At 50.8% G+C, this 13,512-nt stretch overlaps 1 protein-coding gene across 1 annotated transcript in view; it reads right to left on the bottom strand.

The window, feature by feature from the left end:
• LOC129693623 (zinc finger protein 239-like) overlaps nt 1-103 on the bottom strand; it is a 16,723-nt gene extending 16,620 nt beyond the window's left edge. Inside the window, exon 1 of the mRNA XM_055630413.1 lies at nt 81-103. The gene's annotated coding sequence lies outside the window, so the exon portion shown is untranslated. The remainder of the gene's footprint in view (nt 1-80) is intronic.
• Nucleotides 104-13,512: the final 13,409 nt, after the last annotated feature.

Raw genomic sequence — 13,512 nt, 5'->3', positions numbered from 1 at the left:
CATGCTCCCCCTGCTGCATTAAAGGGAATGCATGCATCACTGGGTGCATTGCTGCCTCTACTGCTGTATTTCACCCTTACCTTGCGCTTTCACCCTTACCTGCTCTTCAGCCAAAGATCCTAGAGGAGAGCTCTGCTTTAGGATCTTTGTTCACAGCTACATTCCCGCACCACTTCCGGTTAGGTGGCGAATCTCTCGTCCTCTTGTCCACAAAGGTGCTTCCGGCGGGAGAGGGGAAGTTTTAGGGCGGCGCACCGGCGCTGGCAAAGCGGGACGGCGGGTCTCAGGCGTCCGGGTGGAGGGCGAAACGCCGAATGTTGGTTCCGGGTGGTTCTTTGGTGCATTGAGGGTGGGATGGAGAAGAAAAAGGAGGGGGAGAAGGAGGGAGGGAGGGGGAGGGAGAGAGGTAGGGAGGGAATGAGAGAGGGAGGGAGAGTGTGAGAGAAAGTTTGGGAGAGTTTTGAAAAGTTTTGAGAAAGGGAAGGATGGGGAGAGAGGGACGTTATGTATCTATCTGCGAGAAGTACTCACCTCTCCCTCCCTCTCTGGTCATCACGGTGGCCCAGAGGTAGAGTTGCTGCCTCACGGTGCCAGAGACCCGGGTTCCACCCTGACCACGGGCGCTGTCTGTACGGAGTTTGCACGTTCTCTCTCCCCGTGACCTGCGTGGGTTTTCTCCGGGCGCTCCGGTTTCCTCCCACCAGGGCCGGATTTACATATAAACTAGACAAGCTGAAGCTTTGCGCCTCAAGATCTAGGGGGGCCTCGGCCCGCTCCACCAAGGTGTATAAAACTTTTGACATAGTGTTACAAACCCTACCATCGGTGGCGCAGTGCTTGCGATTCCAGAAGCTTTGGTGGTGGTGTGGTGGGGATTAACATGCAGGTGAGGTTATATTTGTTGTGGAGAGGACCTCCTATTATTTGCCCGCTGACCCTGGTCACTCCTCCTCCCTCCAGCAGCCCACAGTCGTTGCCTTACCTGCAGCCTGGACTCAGCACCGGGCCTGAAGTTTCCACGCTGTAGACGCCAACTCCCCTGAGTTTAAATGCGCTGGGGCCTAGTGCTAGTCTCCCCAACCCTGGTAACCTCAGTGGCTGTTCCACTGGGTCTTCCACATCCCCCTCAAACCATGTGACCCCAGTTCTTCCACACCCACACTACAATCCTTATACCCCCCCCCTATCCCCTGACCACCCACCACTACCCTCACCAGACATCGCCTCGGCCTCAGTCCACTCACCTGCCTTCCTCCGGCCCCAACCCCCATCCCCGCCGTGTGTTCACCATCCCCCCTGACCTCTTCCTCTCCGACACCGAACGGTCTGTCCTCAGCAGAGGCCTCACCTTTGTCCCCCTCAATGAGTTCCTCGCCTGCAGTGATCTGGAGCCCTTCTACCGTCGCCTGCGCCTCGCACCATTCTTCCATGGGAAGGAGTCCTCGCCCCCATTGATGATCCCTTTTCCCATCTCCAACGGACCCCCCATCTTGGACCTCCACTCATGGCTATTGGTACAATGAAATTTGGGGGTCACCATTCGATGTCGGAAAGGGAGAACATTCTCAGCAGCTTGGACTGCTGAATCGGCCACTTCCTACCGGAGACCGCGGCTCCCGAAGTCCACAGGCTGAGCTGGGCGGAGATTCATGCTGGCGGCCCTCGGCAAAGGGATCCCAGGGCTCCGCGATATTGAAATCAGCGGGGCCCGAGGCTGGGAGCTCCGCAAACCACAGCTCCATGCTGTTGAAGCAGCAGGCCCAACACTCCAGAGCTTCAAACGGCGATCCAGATAAGGCACTCCGCGGTGAATCCAATATGTATTTTAAAACCAACTGTTTAATGACAACATACAGTAGGATCTAAAAGTGTCACACTGTCACTGTCGGGTAGTCATGGTCCTCAGATGGTGTCACAGATGGAGCAGCAGGACACCAGATGACTGTGGCAGGGGCTACAGACTGTAACCAACTACAGGAGCAGCCCTCCATCAACCGGAAGTGCCGGCACCTCCCTAGCTGATGACCTGAACTCCTTCTACGCTCGTTTCGAGTCGGGCAACATCACCCCAGGTTTGCCGACTAACGCCAACACTGCCAGCCTGCTGGCTAACGAAGCTGAAGGGTGGTCCATAGCTGGGGATGTGCACACATTCTCGTTGACCGAGCACGACGTGAGGAAGGCCCTGATATGGGTGAACATGAGGAAAGCTGCAGGTCCAGGTGGCATCTCGGGGCGAGTACTTGTGCTATGCAGCTAGCTCCGGTGCTCACTACAATATTCAACCTCTCCCTGGCCAACTCCGTGGTCCCTGCCTGCTTCAAAAATCCATCATTGTACCTCAAGTCAAGTCGTCACTTTAATTTCTATAGCACATTTAAAAAACAACTCTCGTTGGCCAAAGTGCTTTACATTGGTATAAGAATAGTATAACAAACAACAGTGGTTAATAGATAAAATACAAACATCACTACATACATATAGCCCTCGCTCAGAGGACGTCAAGAAAGGTGTGGGAGTAGAGATGGGTTTTTAGTCTCGACTTAAAGGAATCGATTTAGGGGGCAGTTCTGATGCGAAGTGGGATGCTGTTCCACAGTCTAGGAGCTGCAACCGCAAAGGCGCGGTCACCCCTGAGATGCCCATACCACGGGATGTTCAGTTATTTGTAATCGGGAACCGCCCAGGGAGCCAGTGGAGAGAGGCCAGGATCGGGGTGATGTGGTCCCTTTTTCGGGTGCCCGTCAGGAGTCTCGCTGCGGCGTTTTGGACCAGTTACAGGCGGGACAGGGAAGATTGGCTGATGCCAGTATAAAGAGAGTTGCACTAAGCGAGGCGGGAGGAGATAAAAGTGTGGATGATCTTTTCGAGGTCATCAAAGTGGAGGAATTGTTTGATATTAGCTATCGTCCGAAGCTGGAAGAAGCTAGCTTTTACCACGGCATTGACTTGTTTGTCAAATTTCAGTGCTGAGTCAAATATCATGCCAAGGTTTTTGATGTGAGGTTTGAGTAGTGGGGTAAGGCTTCCAAGACTGCCTGCTATCATTTTGATTGAGGGGCCGAGAAGGATGACCTCAGACTTACTCTCGTTTAGTTGGAGGAAGTTCTGGGCCATCCAACACTTTATATCCTCGAGGCTGTGGATAAGGTGAAGCAGATTTGATTGGTTTGTGGGCTTCAGGGGGAGATAGAGTTGTGTATCGTCTGCATAGCAATGGAAAGAAATGCCGTGCCTTTGAATGACTTGGCCTAAGGGGAGCATATACAGGGAGAAGAGAATGGGACCAAGGAACCCCACAGCCAAGACTAGCTCGGGAAGAGAAAGAGTTGCCTATGTTTGTAGAGAAACTCCTATCTTTGAGGTAGGAGATGAACCAGCTCAGGGCAGTGCCATCAATATCAACCTCGTACCGGAGACGGTCAATTTGGATGGTGTGGTTGACAGTATAAAATGCTACGCTGAGGTCGAGAAGGAGCAGGATTGCTCAGTCGCCGGAGTCAACGGTGAGCAGTACCTGTACCTAAAAATGCCTCCCCAGCCTGTCTGAATGACTTCCGTCCGGTGGCCCTCACCTCGGTAGTCATGAAATGCTTTGAGAGGCCTTCCTCCCTCGCAACATGGACCCGTTACAATTCGCATACCGTCCGAACAGATCCACGGACGATGCAGTCTCCCAGGTTTTGTACACCGCTCTCTCTCATCTTGACAGCCAGAAGGGGGGCTACATGAGGATGCTGTTCATAGACTTCAGTTCAGCCTTCAACACGATAGTCGCCACCAGACTAGCTGAGAAGCTGCTAGAATTAGGGCTCAACACCCCCGTGTGCCTGGGCCCTGGACTTGCCCACCGCCAGGCCCCAGGTAGTCAAGATGGGAGGGAATACATCGAAGTCCCTCACCCTGAGCACAGGATCGCCCCAGGGTTGCATCCTCAGCCCCCTACTGTACTCCCTGTACACACATGACTGTGTGGCTAGGTTCAGCTCCAACTCTATAATCACGTTTGCTGATGACACTGTGGTGGTGGGCCTGATCTCAGACAACGATGAGAAGGCCTACTGGGAGGAGGTCGCTGATCTGACACTCTGGTGTCAGGACAACAGCCTCCTCTTAAACATCAAAAAAAGCTTCTTCCCACAATCAATAAAAATAGTTAACGGACTGTGTCCACTCCCCATACACATACACCCCCACATCTAACCTTGCCCAAACCCTGACAGCTAGACACCTGTCAAGGTAAAGTCACTGTTTGGTTTGAATGTCGGTTTTTAGTTCAATTTTAGGTCTATTTTAGATATGATAATTTTTAAAGTTGTATGTATTTATTTCTGTTTTTATTAATTACACTGACAAAAACTAAAGAGAAACCATTTTTTTGTTTCTTGTGTGTATGAAAGTACTCGGTGAAATGACAATATAAAAAAATTATTGGCAAAGTATTCACATACAAGGAATTTGCCTCGGCGCTCCGCACGCAAGTGACAACATGACATACTGTGATGGACAGAAAGAGAGAGGGGAGGGAGAGAGAGAGAGGGGGAATAGAGGTGGAGAGAGGGATAGAGGGAGAGAGGGAGATAGAGAGTGGGAGGGAGAGAGAGAGAGAGAGGGGGGAGAGAGAGAGAAAGGTAGAGGGAAAGAGGAAGAGAGAGAGAGAGGGGAGAGAGAGAGAGGGGGGGAGGAGAGGGGGGAGGGGGAGAGAGGAGAGGTGAGGGGGGAGAGAGTGGGAGGGAGAAGGGGGGAGAGAGAGATTGGTGGGGGGGAGAGAGGGGGGGAGAGGGGGGGGAAGGAATGAATAAGTTTATTGGCCAAGTATTCACATACAGGGAATTTGCCTTGGTGCTCCGCCCGCAAGTGACAACATATCATACAGTGACAGACAGAAAGAGAGAGGTAGTGGGGAGAGGGGGGGGGGGGAAGAGGGGGGAAGAGGGAGGGGAGAGAGAGAGAGAGAGGGGGAGGAGAGGGAGAGAGGGGGGAGGAGAGAGAGAGAGGGGGGAGAGAGAGAGAGGGGTAGAGAGAGAGAGAGAGAGAGAGAGAGAGAGAGAGAGAGAGAGAGAGAGGAGAGAGAGAGGGGGAGAGAGAGAGAGAGAGAGAGAGAGAGAGAGAGGAAGAGAGAGAGAGAGAGAGAGGGAGAGAGATAGGAGAGGGGGGGAGAGAGAGGGAGAGAGATAGAGGGAGAGAGGGGGGAGAGAGAGAGGGGAGGGGAGAGAGGGCGAGAGAGGGAGGGGTGTGTAAGAGGGGGGTTGTATGAGGGGGGGGTGTGTGAGGGTGTATGGGTTTGTGTATGAGGGGGTTGTGACGAGGGGGAGGGGGTGTGTTTTATGAGGGGTGTGTATGAGGGGGATGGGGTTGTATGGCGGGAGTGTGTATGAGGGGGGTGGGTTTTATGAGGGGGTATGGGGGGGTGTGTATGGGGTGTGTGTATGAGGGGGTGTGTATGTGGGGGTGTGTGTATGAGCGGGTGTGTATATGAGGGTGTGTGTATGAGGGGGTGTGTATGTGATGGGGGGTGTGTATGAGCGGGGTGTGTATGGGGGTGGGGTGTAGTGGGGGGTGTGTGTATGTGGGGAGCGGGTGTGTGTATGGGGGTGTATGTGGGGGGGTGTGTGTATGGGGGGTGTGTATGGGGTGTGTGTATGGGGGGGGTGTGTATGAGGGGGTGTGTGTATGAGGGGTGGGTGTATGGGGGGTGTGTATGAGGGGTGGGGGGGTGTGTATGGGGTGTGTATGGGGGGGTGTATGATGGGGGTGTGTGTATGATTTAGTGTATGGGGTGTGTGGGGTGTGTATGGGGGGGTGTGTATGAGGGGGGTGTGTATGGGGGGTGTGTATGAGCGGGGTGTGTATGGGGGGTGTGTATGGGGGGGGTATGGGTGTGTGAGGGTGTGGGTGTGTATGGGGGGTGTGTATGGGGGGGGTGTATGAGGGGTGTATGAGGGGGGGTGTATGAGGGGTGTGTATGAGGGGGGTGTGGTGGGGGGTGTGTATGAGGTGTGTGTATGGGCGGGTGTGTGTATGAGGGGTTGTGGGGGGGTGTGTATGAGGGGGGTGTGTGTATGAGGGGGTGTGTGTATGGGGGGGTGTGTATGAGGGGGTGTATGGTGAGGGGGGTGAGGGGGTGTGTAGGGGGGGTGGTGTGTGTGTATGGGGGGGGGTATGGGGGGTGTGTGTGAGGGGTGTGTATGGGTGTGTATGGGGGGGGGGTATGAGCGGGGGGTGTGGTGTATAGGGGGTGTGTGTATGGGGGGGTGTGTGTATGGGGGGTGTGTATGAGGGGGTGTGTATGAGGTGGGGTGTGTGTATGGGGGGTGGGGGGGTGTGTATGTGTGTGTATGAGGGGTGTGGGGGGGGTGTATGGGTGTGTGTATGGGGGTGTGTATGAGGGGGGTGTGAGGGGTGTGTGTATGAGGGGTGTGTATGGGGGGTATGTGTGGGGGGGTGTGTATGAGGGGTGTGTGTATGAGGGGGTGTGTATGAGGGGGGTGTGTATGAGGGGTGTGTGTATAGAGGGGTGTGTGTATGAGGGGGTGTGTGTATGTATGGGGGGTGTGTGTGTATGGTGTATGGGGGGTGTGTATGGGGGGTGTGTGTATGGGGGGTGTGTGATGGGGGTGTGTGTATGGGGGGGGTGAGGGGTGTGTATGAGGGGGGGGTGCGTATGAGGGGGTGTGTGTATGAGGGGTGTGTATGGGGGGGGACAGAGACAGTATGGGTGTGTGTGAGGGGGGGGACAGAGGGGGTGTATGAGGGGGTGACGATGACTGGACGTGAGTGGCGGGTGGCTGACGTCTGTCGGGTCCAATCAGGGTTTGTGCAGAGCGGAGTGTGATGGACGTTGTGTCGTCATCCAATCATGGGGGGGAATGAGTGTGGGGGGGTGTAATTCTGATCCAATCATGGAGGGGGGGGGGGGGGGGATGGGGGGGTGATTGATTGATGGTTACACAAAAAAGTATGGGAGTGTGTCAGAGGGGTGGTGCAGCAGTATGGAGCGATGGGGGAAATAGGCAACGTTTCGGGCCGAAACCCTTCTTCAGACTGATCGGGGGCGGGTGTGTATGGGGGGTGGGTGGGGTGTGTGTATGGGAAAAGGAGGTGAGTATGGGGCTGTGGGTGGGAGGGAGACAGGGGGGGTGTGAGGGGGGGGATGGGAGACATGAGGGGTGTGTAACAAAATTGGGAGAATTCGATGTATGGGGGGTGTATGGGGGGTGTGCAGACTCCCCCCAAACGGAATATGGGGGTGTGTGTTCCTGGGTGGTATGGGGGTGTGTTATGGGGGTGTGTGCTCGCTGTGGCCATGGAGGAGGTGTGGACAGAGAGGGTATAATTGGGGTCCGTTGCAGGTCTGGGTTAGTGAGGCCTGAAGTTCAGGGAGTGTTGATGTGAGGTCCTGCTGGTGCCGGCGCATCGCGGCCAGGGTGGATCTCAGTGCCCGGTTGGGGAATTGCTGGGTATGCCGGTGGATGGCCAGTCGGTACCGATGGTCCGGTTGGGGTCTGAACTGGGAGGTAGGGAACTGGAGCTGGAAGCCATGGGGTATGAGATGGAGGCGCAGGCAGGCCCCGAGGAAGCAGATGTGGCTGTGGCCTATTTCCTTCGCTCCACAGATGCTGCTGCACCGGTGAGTTTCTCCAGCTTTTTTGTGTAACCTTCGATTCTCCAGCATCATGGAGGGCGGGGGGCGGGAACACTGATTGATTGATGTCCAGTTAGGGAGCGGCCGGAAGTAGGTGGAGGCGGGATCTGCCCGTATTTGGGAGGCGGCCGGAAGTGGAGGGATGGAGACGAGCGGAGGAACAACAATGGCGGCGGCCACGGAGACTTCGGAGCCGCTCAGGTCGTAGGCGGCGCGGTAGCCTCCCACCCGGTAAGCGTAGAGCGAGAGGGCGAGCACCGGAGCCGCCGCCACCCCCCCTCTCCCGTCTCCCCTCTCCTCCTCCTACTTCTGCTTCTTCTTCTCCGCCGTCGCCGCCGCCATGTTGGTTACTATGGCCCTGCGTCATCGCGTCGCCCTCCTTGGTGGGAGGTGTAGTCAGTTTACGCACGCACGACGCGGTGACGTCACGCGAGGGCGGGGCTCCCCTCCTCGCAATGCGATGACCTGGAAGTTGTGGTCTTTCCCTGTGGTTGATTTTAATGGGCAGAGATCACCCAGAGGGGGGAATGAAATTCCTCAAGAATGTCCTTCCTCAGATTTGGAGACCGAAACTGCGCACAATACTCCAGGTGTGGTCTCACTACGGCTCTGTACAACTACAGAAATAACTCTTTGCTCCTATACTCAATTGAATTGAAGTGAATTTCCTTTATTGTCATTCAGACCTTTTGGTCTGAAGGAAATTTCGTGCCTGCAGTCATACATACAATAATACAATAATAAACAACAGTAAACACAAATTGTGATGGAGGCAAAAATCTTCTTAAGGGCTGCAGTCTCTTCCCTCCTCTTCTCCCTCTGTGCTGAGGCGATACCCCACCGTGCGATGACAAAATCAGTCCCGTGGTTCACCGAGCTCCGCGAACGGGCCGGCTCAAACACCGTGGCCCGGGGTGGTCGGAGCTGCCGTCCTCCGGACTCAGGTCACTGCCGCCAGAACGGCGCCTCAGCCACCGGAGCACCGTTTCACCCTCGACCTGGGCCGCCTTCACATGAGTGCCGTTCCAGCCCCGAGCTGGGCCTCCCTCACAGGAGCGAGCCCAGGGCGAGTCCTGACAGGCTGCCTCCGGAGCCTCGAGGTCGCCATTAGGCCTCAGCGCAGACGGAGGCAGAGAAGGGGGATACGACAAAAAAAAGTCGCATTCCCCCGAAGGGAGAGACATAAAGCCTTGTTTTAACCCCCACCCCCCACATAAAGACTAAAAACCAAAAACTTAGCTAGCCAAAACGGGGAAAAACGACACAAAAAAGTGAAAACAAACGGACTGCAGGCGAGCCGCAGCTGTTCACCAGCGCAGCCACTTCCGAATATATAAATCCGGAATGTATGTATGTATGTATGTCTCTCTCTCAAACGCGTTCCCAGCATCAGGTGAAATGACACATTCTGAAGTTCAATTTAACGCTGTGTATACTATATTCATTAATCTTCTCTCTCTCTCTCTCTCTCTCTCTCTCTCTCTCTGTCTCTCGCTCCATCGCTCTCTCTCTCTGTCTATCTCTGCCTCTCTCTCTCTCTCTCTCTCCCTCTCTCTCTCTCTCTCTCTCTCTCTCTCTCTCTCTCTCTCCTCGAAGGGCCGAATGGCCTACTCCTGCACCTAATTTCTATGTTTCTAACATGCCATTAGCTTTCTTCACAGTCTGCTGTACCTGCATGCTTAATTTCATAGACTGGTGAACAAGCACCCCTAGATCCCGTTGTACTTCCCCTTTTCCCAACTTGACACCATTCAGATAGTAATCTGCCTTCCTGTTCTTGCCACCAAAGTGGATAACTTCACATTTACCCACATTAAACTGCATCTGCCATGCATCTGCCCACTCACCCAACCTGTCGAAGTCACCCTGCATTCTCATAGCATCCTCATCACAGTTCACACTGTCACGCAGATTTGTGTGATCTGCAAATTTGCGAATGCTACTTTGAATCTCTTCAGCTAAATCATTGATGTATATTGTAAACAGCTGCAGTCCCAGCATCGAGCCTTGTGGTACCCCACTAGTCACTGCCTGCCATTCTGAAAGGGCCCGTTAATATCTGGTCTATGTTTCATGTCTGCCAAACAATTTTCTATCCATGTCAATGTATATTGTGAATTGCTAGCATTAGGTCCACTGGGAAGGGTGATATACATCAGGAGATGGTTGGAGCAGCTACCTCAGGAGCAGAGATGGATCCTCATTTCTCTCTCTGTCTCTCTCTCTCTCTCTCTCTGTCGCTCTCTCTGCCTCTCTCTCTCTGGTTCTCTCTCTCTGTCTCTATCTCTCTCTCGGTCTCTCTGTCTTTCTCTATTTCTGTCCTCTCTCTCCGTCTCTCTCCCCGTCTTTCTCTGTCTCTCTGTCTGTCTCTCTCTGTCTGTCTGTCTCTCTCTCTCTCTGTCTCTCTCTCTATCTCTATCTCTCTCTCTCTCTCTCTCTCTCTCTCTCTCTCTCTCTGTCTCTCTGTCTCTCTGTCTGTCTCTGTCTCTGTCTCTCTGTCTCTGTTTCTCTCTGCCCTCTCTGCCTCTCTCTCTCTGTCTCTCTGTATCTCTATGTCTCTTTCTCACTCTCTCTTTCAGGTAGCTACATTATTACTTAATTTTAAAATCTTATCATTAGTTTTTTTCAAAAGCAAAAACACAATAACAAAAAAGTAATGATAAACATAACAGTGATATTGATACATAGGGATCAGGGTTACATTAATGGCAGGTATAACCTAATATGAGTCCAGTGTCAACATACACATTGAACATAGACCTCCCTGGCTCCATGTAAATATAGTTAAGTGGTTAAAAGAGAACTTATATGTGTAAAAACAAAAAGCTAAAAAGAAAAAGAAAGAGAAAAAAACCAAACAAAAAAAACCCCTAAACTAAAGAAGAAAAAGAAAAAAAAAGAAAAACAGAATCTGGGCTGCAAAGAGTTTCTAACAATTTAAGTCCTTGATGTCGTCAAGTCCGTTCCACCCTATACCAGTAACATTTTTTATTATAAGTTGGTGTCGTTTATGAAAGTTTATGTCGTATGAAAATGTTGAATAAATCTTCCCCAAGTCCTATCAAATTTAACCAAGGGTTCAACAATGTCACTCCTAATTTTTTCTAATTTAAACATGATATTGTTTCAGAGTATGGAGTGTGGTCGGAGGATTGGAATCTTTCCATTCAAATGAAATAAGTCTTCTGGCAATTAATGTGGTAAAAGCAATCAGCCAATGGGCAGAACGGGACAGAGGGATAGAATCTTGGTATCATTGGTAGCCCAAAAATTGCAGTAATAGGGTGAGGTTGTAAATAAATACCTAAAACTACAGAGATAGTATCAACAATTTATTTCCAATATTTTTCCAAAGTGGGCAGGACCAAAACATACGAGTCAATGAGGCTACTTCAGAATTACACCTGTCATTCCATGTTAATGGAATGTTGGCCTTCATAACAAGAGGATTTCAGTATAGGAGTAAAGAGGTTCTTCTGCAGTTGCATAGGGCTCTGGTGAGACCACATCTAGAGTATTGTGTACAGTTTTGGTCTCCTAATTTGAGGAATGACATCCTTGTGATTGATGCAGTACAGCGTAGGTTCACAAGATTGATCCCTGGGATGGCGGGACTGTCATATGAGGAAAGATTGAAAAGACTAGGCTTGTATTCACTGGAGTTTATAAGGAGAAGGATATAGAAACATATAAAATTATAAAAAGACTGGACAAGCTAGAAGCAGGAAAAATGTTCCCAATGTTGGGCGGGTCCAGAACCAGGGGCCACAGTCTTAGAATAAAGGGGAGGTCATTTAAGACTGAGGTGAGAAAAAACCTTTTCACCCAGAGATTTGTGAATTCATGGAATTCCCTGCCACAGAGGGCAGTGGAGGCCAAGTCACTTGATGGATTTAAGAGAGAGTTAGATAGAGCTCTAGGGGCTAGTGTAGTCAAGGGATATGGGGAGAAGGCAGGCACAGATTATTGATATGGGGACGATCAGACATGATCACAATGAATGGCAGTGCTGGCTCGAAGGGCCGAATGGCCTCCTCCTGCACCTATTTTCTAAGTTTCTATGTTATATGATTTATTTGATGATAAAAACGAGCTAACTTTTATCTAAGCTAACTTTTTAAGCTAACTGGATATGCAATGGAAGACATTTAAAGACTGCATGGATGAACTACAAAAATTGTTCATCCCAGTTTGGCAAAAGAATAAATCAGGGAAGGTAGTACATCCATGGATAACAAGGGAAATCAGGGATAGTATCAAAGCGAAGGATGATGCGTACAAATTAGCCAGAAAAAGCAGCATACTGGGAGGACTGGGAGAAATTCAAAGACCAGCAGAGGAGGACAAAGGGCTTAATTAGGAAATGAAAAATAGATTATGAAAGAAAACTGGCAGGGAACATAAAAACTGACTGCAAAAGTTTTTATAGATATGTGAAAAGAAAGAGATTAGTTAAAACAAATGTAGGTCCCTTACAGTCAGAAACAGGTGAGTTGATCATGGGGAACAAGGATATGGCGGACCAATTGAATAACTACTTTGGTTCCGTCTTCACAAAGGAAGACATAAATAATTTGCCGGAATTAGCAGGGGACCGCCGGTCAAAGGAGTTGGAGGAATTGAGTGAAATCCAGGTTAGCCGGGAAGTGGTGTTGGGTAAATTGAATGGATTAAAGGCCGATAAATCCCCAGGGCCAGATAGGCTGCATCCCAGAGTACTTAAGGAAGTAGCTCCAGAAATAGTGGATGCATTAGTAATAATCTTTCAAAACTCTTTAGATTCTGGAGTAGTTCCTGAGGATTGGCGAGTAGCAAACGTAACCCCACTTTTTAAGAAGGGAGGGAGAGAGAAAACGGGGAATTACAGACCAGTTAGTCTAACATCGGTAGTGGGGAAACTGCTAGAGTCAGTTATTAAAGATGGGATTGCAGCACATTTGGAAAGTGGTGAAATCATTGGACAAAGTCAGCATGGATTTACGAAAGGTAAATCATGTCTGACGAATCTAATAGAATTTTTCGAGGATGTAAATAGTAGCGTGGATAGGGAAGAACCAGTGGACGTGGTGTATCTGGACTTCCAGAAGGCTTTCGACAAGGTCCCACAATAGAGATTAGTATACAAACTTAAAGCACATGGCATTGGAGGTTCAGTATTGATGTGGATAGAGAACTGGCTGGCAAACAGGATGCAAAGAGTAGGAGTAAACGGGTCCTTTTCACAATGGCAGGCAGTGACTAGTAGGGTACTGCAAGGCTCCAGCTATTTACAATATATATTAATGATCTGGATGAGGGAATTGAAGGCAATATCTCCAAGTTTGCGGATGGCACTAAGCTGGGGGGCAGTGTTAGCTGTGAGGAGGATGCTAGGAGACTGCAAGGTGACTTGGATAGGCTGGGTGAGTGGGCAAATGTTTGGCAAATGCAGTATAATGTGGATAAATGTGAGGTTATCCATTTTGGTGGCAAAAACGGGAAAGCAGACTATTATCTAAATGGTGGCCGACTAGGAAAAGGGGAGATGCAGCGAGACCTGGGTGTCATGGTACACCAGTCATTGAAAGTAGGCATGCAGGTGCAGCAGGCAGTGAAGAAAGCAAATGGTATGTTAGCTTTCATAGCAAAATGATTTGAGTATAGGGGCAGAGAGGTTCTACTGCAGTTGTACAGGGTCTTGGTGAGACCACACCTGGAGTATTGCGTACAGTTTTGGTCTCCAAATCTGAGGAAGGACATTATTGCCATAGAGGCAGTGCAGAGAAGGTTCACCAGACTGATTCCTGGGATATGAGGACTGTCGTTTGAAGAAAGACTGGATAGACTTGGTTTATACTCGAATTTAGGAGATTGAGAGAGGATCTTAT

Source organism: Leucoraja erinacea, unplaced genomic scaffold (genome assembly GCF_028641065.1).
Source record: "Leucoraja erinacea ecotype New England unplaced genomic scaffold, Leri_hhj_1 Leri_370S, whole genome shotgun sequence".
Taxonomy (NCBI): domain Eukaryota; kingdom Metazoa; phylum Chordata; class Chondrichthyes; order Rajiformes; family Rajidae; genus Leucoraja; species Leucoraja erinaceus.
Note: the sequence above shows the minus strand (reverse complement) of the source record. Positions and strands in the feature narration are given on the sequence as shown.